Consider the following 6,000-nt stretch of genomic DNA (forward strand, 5'->3'; position numbering starts at 1 on the left):
TTTAGTAAAAAACCCTGTTTTCATTTGGGACTAGAATGAAACTATTGTTGATACCAGTTAAGCCTTTAAGGGGAGATTAGTTATGGATCTCTCATTTAGAGAGTCCTAAGAACGGCAGAATTTAGAATTTTCTGGAGAAAACTGCATAAAACATGGCCATAAAGTGTTAGCACTTTGGTAAAACTCAAGCACCGGGGCTTGTTGGATTCGGGACTTCTAAAAACTTCATTCTGGAAAGCCTTCTAGGAGTTTGTCCTCTTCATATTCTAGAGAACTACTTTTTCCGTATCCGTATTTTACAGTATGTGTACATTGCTTTTCAGCCACAAACCAATGGCTCTCGTTATTTTAATATCCTAGCTTCCACGCTTTGCTATTTTTTTAATTGTGTTGAATCTGTAGCTATCTTCTTGCATGCTCCTGATCTTGCCATGTAGGGAAATTGCTATTATTTATTGCTAAACAGTGCCACCGATTTGTACATGGGTGCTTTATGGAGTAAGTGTCGAAAACTTTAAAAAATATGGTCATCCCGAGATGAAGATAACGAGAGAGGAAATGAAATGAAAAGGAGAGATTAGCTGGCCTAGCTTGGGTAGCAAAATGTATTCCTGACCTTTATTATAGGATCTGTTCTCTGAAGGGTGGTTTACACTTGGTCAAACTCACATCAAGAACATGGTCCAATTGACCAGTTCACAACCGGGCTGCATTCACAGAGAGGTCTTGTAGAAGCCTAGACCATGCCATGGTTACTTCCTTTTGTGGTGCAGCAGGTGAACATGCATGGCAGGGTCTTCTTGGTGGTGGCACCCAAGCTATGGACCTCTGCCTTGGAAGCATCACTTGACTCCTCTCCTTTTGGGTTTTAGGTATCAAATTAAAATACAGCAGTCCCTCCACATTCACTGGGGTTAGGGGTGAAGGCCCCCCGCGAATGTGGAAAAACCACAAATGAAAAACCACTATTCTTTTTACCTAAGAGAACACTTCTTAAGGAATCTCTAGGTCCTCCAGCACAACATTCAGCAGAGGTTAACCACAGAATTTCATTGGAGGACCTACAAATGCTTACAGAAGTGTTTTCTCTAGGAACTTCTAGGTCCTCCAGCACAACTCTATGGTCAACTTATGGCAGAGTTGCACTGGAGAACCTAGAGATTTATAGAGAGAACATAATAGTCAAAGCAGCAAAAGTCAAAGCCGTAAATTGGAGGGCCAACTGTACTTTAAAAAAATGTCTGTTTGCTCTGGGTGGATAATGGGCATTTTGTGTATTTGTCACTGTTCTTGCTGAGTGATGGTTTTGCTTGTTTTGGTCATTGATTGTAATTGTTTGCAAACAGTAGATACCTTTCTCAGTATTGAGGGATGCTGGGGTACCTTCAGGTCATTTCTGACTAGCAGCAACTCGAAGGTGGACGTATCATGGACTTTTCTCAGCAAGATTTGTTCAGAGGTGCTTTGCCATTGCCTTCTTCTGAGGTTGAGAGAGTGCAACTTGCCAAGGTCAACCAGTGGGTTCTCATGGCCAAGCGGGAATTTGAAGTCTGTTCTCCCAAATTGTAGTCCAGCACTCCAACCACACAACTACGGTGGCCTTCATTGGGGGAATGAGCAGTGCTGATTGAATTCTTTTACAGTGTAAAGGCTGTTTGTAAACTTTGGACTGCAAGTGATGTCCTACGCGTGCTGATTGCATGTTTTCTGTGAAGTCAGTGGCATTAGAAAGTTTGTTGTGTAATGGTTTGGATGTTGGACTAGGACACTGGGAAAGCAGGATTTAAATCCTGGCTTGACCATATAAAAATACTGGGTGACCTTGGGCAAGTCACATTCTCTTGGCCTTAGGATGGCAATGGCAAGCCCCCTCTGAAGAAACGTGCCAAGAAAACCCTATAATAGGGTCGCTTTAGGGTTGTCCTAAGTCAGAAATGACTTGCAGACATGCAACAATGGCAACAACCTCTGTTGCTGAAGCCACAGTATTGTTGTACATTGCACTCCTGCAGAGATATGGCTTATATTATGATGGACAACTGCAAACAGGGCAGGGTCCATTTTTCATTCCTGTAGCTGCCCACTGGATCACAGCAGCACATTTCAGTACACTTGAAATGACACAGTGTCACTTCTGGCAACCTTTCTGGCTGATTTTTCACCCATTTTTTGTCTGCTTTGGGGAGCTGGAGGGGGTTTGGGAAGCAAACTGTTGCCCTTTTAAGATGTTTTGGGAGATTTGGGGGGGGGGGGGGGAAGAGAGCCAGCATGGCATAGTGGTTTGAGTGTTGGACAGTGACTCTGGAGACCAGGGTTCGATTTCCAGCTTGGCCATGAAACCCATTGGATGATGTTGGGCAAGCCACATGTTCTCAGCCTCAGGCGAAGGCAGTGGCAAATCCCTTTGAACAAATCTTGCCAAGAAAATCCTGCAATAGGGTTGCCATAAGTCAAAAACAACTTGAAGGCACACAGTGCACACAACACAAGGTTTAAAAACCTCAATTTAAAAATACTGTATGTATATTGAGGGGATTTGCATGTGACCGACAGGTTGCATTTTGTCAACTTCTGGGTTGCACTAACAGTGTTAGCCCTCTTCATCTACCCAAAAGAAGTGGGGAGACAGCATTTAGTCTGTGGCAGGATCTGATGTGCCAGAGGAAGTGGTGATGACAGCGGTGAAGAGAAGAATCCAGCGGAAAGCATTTTCAACTGTGATTTGAGTTTGCTTTTATGCAAGGGCTGTAACCAAATTTGGCTGCCTCAGCTCTGCTTCTGGGTGATGTTTTGCCTTTGGGGCTTATTCCCTAGTCAACCTTGTTGACTCATTTGCCTGGCAGTCGGCTCCATGGAAAGCTTCGCTAAGACTGGCAGAGATGTAGGACATGGCAGGAGAGGAAGAAAGCAAGTATGTATGTTAACAGAGCCCTGCATCTTGCTCCTATCATTCAACGGGCGATGTGGATGCAGGAAGCCACAGCTACCGTCTGGCCAAATAAACTGATATTATCACAAAATAGGGAAGAGGAGAGGAAGGCTCATTTTTGAAGTGCAAAATAAAATCCTGCCTTGGTGAAATCATTGCTAATTGAAGTCTCCGTCTGGTGAGAGTGGCTTATTGGCCTGGCTAATCCACAACAAATTGATTAAATTCTGAGAAATGAAGAGGAAGGATGTAGTCCAGGGCTGGTCTTTTAAAGGGAAAAAAAGTATTTGACTTTTCTGTAATTCTGGTAGCTTTAGCCTTTCCTTACTTGTTTGCACAGACAGGTGAATGTTCAATATCTACTTGACGCCAGTTAACAACAATAACAATAACAACAACAACAACAAGCCATTGAAAGCAAGCCATCAGTTTGATATTTCCAATGCTGGATCTGGTTAAAACCTTCAAATCCATTTTCAGAGGTGAGTGGATGTAGTTAACAAAAGGAGTGGTGCTTGTGGATAATGCAGAGGTCCCTTGGTATCTGCTGGGGTTTGGTTCTAGGACCCCCAAGGATACCAAAATCCATGGATGTTCAAGTCCCATTATATACAGTGACATAGTAAAATGGTGCCCCTTATATAAAATGGCCAAATCAAGGTTTGCTTTTTTGGAATTTATATATTTTTGGAATATTTTCAAGCTGTGGGTTCTTGAATCCGTGGATAAAGAATCCGTGGATATCGATGGTCGACCACATTACCCTTGAGAGTTTTATTTTTAAAATAAGAACAGATTTAAAATAGCTTAGCATAGGTGATGTAATTTATTTTGTAGAAATCTTTGAAAAATATCAGATGCTGTATTTGGTGTGTATTCATTGAAATGTCTCATTGATATTGACAAGTGCATTCCAGTTTTGGCCCCAATGAAATAAGTACATTCTGTATCTTGGCCATGATTTGGCTGGAAGATGCTACCCAACCAAGAGACATTTTGGTCAAGCATTGGCAGTGAATCAGCTTGCTAGCCTGTTCTGTGGCTCTTTCTTGGAATAACAGTACTTCATAAAATTCAGCTGTTTTTAGTTAAGAGGTTTAGTTCAGTAGAGACAGTTGAATTGTTGGGATATCTGGCAGTGCTTTCCCTCCCCCAGCAAAGACCCTTTGTATTTATTTATTAACACATTCTTAAATTCCGGTTTGTGGTACAAAAAAGGATTTGTTAAGGCCATAGATGAAAGTGAATTGAGGCAGGGATGTAGCCAAGGGGGGGGGGGATCTGGGGGTCTGGACCCCCCCCCCTCCCCTTTAAAAAAAAAAGGGGTGGGGGCGGCGGCCCCCCCCCCCCCACCCCCCATTATAAGGGTGTCACTTAGTCTGGCCCCCCCCCCCCTTCCTAAAATCCTAGCTATGTCCCTGATTGAGGGACATTATTGAATGAACCAAGTTAACAAGTTAAGAATATCTCAGAGTAATGGCAGTGCTTAAAAGCAAATCCATAAAAACACATCCCAATAGTTGTGGTGGATATCATTTGTGGCTTGTTAACTTGCAGATGCATTCACTCTTTTGGACAGTGTTGGAGGAAAACTGAAAAGATGAAGTCTGCCTGAAAAGTGTGCTATGTCCTTGTGGGGCCGAATGGGAGTAGAAGATAAACTCAGATGCAGGAAGCTGAATGGTTAAAATATAGCAGTTAAATAAGTGGGGAAAAACCTAAGCTTGTAGCCCTTTGAACAAGCTTCTTCTACTTTACAAAACTTACAACTCCATTAAAAAGAAAAGTAACAGTGAATAGTATGTTGGGCTTTGAGGGAATTGCCGCACTGAGAATCACTACACTCATAATAAAGCAATGTGCATTGAGGCAATTCTATAAAATAATAATAATAATAATAATAATAATAATAATAATATTTATTTATATACCGCTATTCCAAAGATCATAGTGGTGAACAGCAAGTAAGCTAATTAGCAAGTAAGCTAATTTCAATTTCTCTGGTGTGGATCTGAAGTGGCATTGATTCTCGCAGAAGGAACTTGAAATTGTTGTGGCTATCCTAATGAAAACGTTGACTTGGTGTGTGAAGCAACAGTGGAAGAAAATGAATCCTACATTTGTAATGATCAGGAAAGTGTCTTATCTGTATATAAGTTTGTGGCATAACTGTGTTTGGAATACTGTGTTTTGTTCTGGTTGCCCTGATTCAGAAGGAAATGTTTTGAGAAAAGGTAGCTAAAATGATTAAGCCATTTTGAACAGTTTCACTGTGAGGATATGCTAAAATATTTGGCACTTTCTCTTCAGTGAAAAGACCCTTATGTGGGGTAAATTACAGAAGTTCATGAATGGAGTGAACAAAATCATTATCCCTTCTTTTCACAGTAATAGGACCTGGGCTCTCTAAGTGGGAACTGGACTGGGAATAGATTTGAATGAAGTGCACAAAACAAATACAAACAGTGCATAATTAAGTTATACCACAAAATGCATTGTTAGTTTCGTGCTTGATCTAAAGAAGTTAGATTAACCCATGAGAATGGATCTGCTTTGATTGCTAGCCATGCTAGCTAAATGTTCAGCTCTTGTTTCAGAGATAGTCTGTGAATACAAGTTGCTTTTCTCTCTCTCTCTCTCTCTCTCTCTCTCACACACACACACCCACACACACACACATGGGATATCAACACAGATGATTAAAAACAACACTTACCAACCCAGTCTTACAGAAAAAACACCTTCCGAATATATTGTAATTATTCATGAATGCCAGTTTCTTTTCACAGAATCACAGAGTTGGAAGACAAAAGCCACAAAAGCCTTCCCGTCCATCCCCCTGCCATGCAGGAATACACAAATCAAAGCACCCTTTTGAGATGATTGAGGTATTGCTGAAGCTGGGAATGGAATTCTAGGAGAGTATATATTCTGATATATTCTACTATTTAGTGGTTGTGGTTCAGAAAGTGTTCATTTTTGGCTGCAGATTAAAGCAAGCTAGTATTTCATGATCTTGTTAACAAGAAAGGATGTGTCCAGCTAAAATCATCCACAGTTGGCTTTCACTT

At 41.4% G+C, this 6,000-nt stretch overlaps 1 protein-coding gene across 12 annotated transcripts in view; it reads left to right on the plus strand.

Moving 5' to 3' along the window:
- Window positions 1-6,000, plus strand: part of EXTL3 (exostosin like glycosyltransferase 3) — a 215,683-nt gene that overhangs the window by 37,391 nt on the left and 172,292 nt on the right. For 5 of the 12 annotated variants that reach the window (XM_042447688.1, XM_042447775.1, XM_042447696.1 and 2 more), the window contains one exon: window positions 3,270-3,411. The exons of 5 other annotated variants lie outside the window; for them this stretch is intronic. The gene's annotated coding sequence lies outside the window, so the exon portion shown is untranslated. Of the gene's footprint in view, window positions 1-2,774; window positions 2,912-3,269; window positions 3,412-6,000 lie in introns of those variants that run through there. 2 more of the 12 variants (XM_042447708.1, XM_042447763.1) reach the window with 2 other exon arrangements.

This window comes from Sceloporus undulatus, chromosome 1 (genome assembly GCF_019175285.1).
Source record: "Sceloporus undulatus isolate JIND9_A2432 ecotype Alabama chromosome 1, SceUnd_v1.1, whole genome shotgun sequence".
In the NCBI taxonomy this organism is placed as follows: domain Eukaryota; kingdom Metazoa; phylum Chordata; class Lepidosauria; order Squamata; family Phrynosomatidae; genus Sceloporus; species Sceloporus undulatus.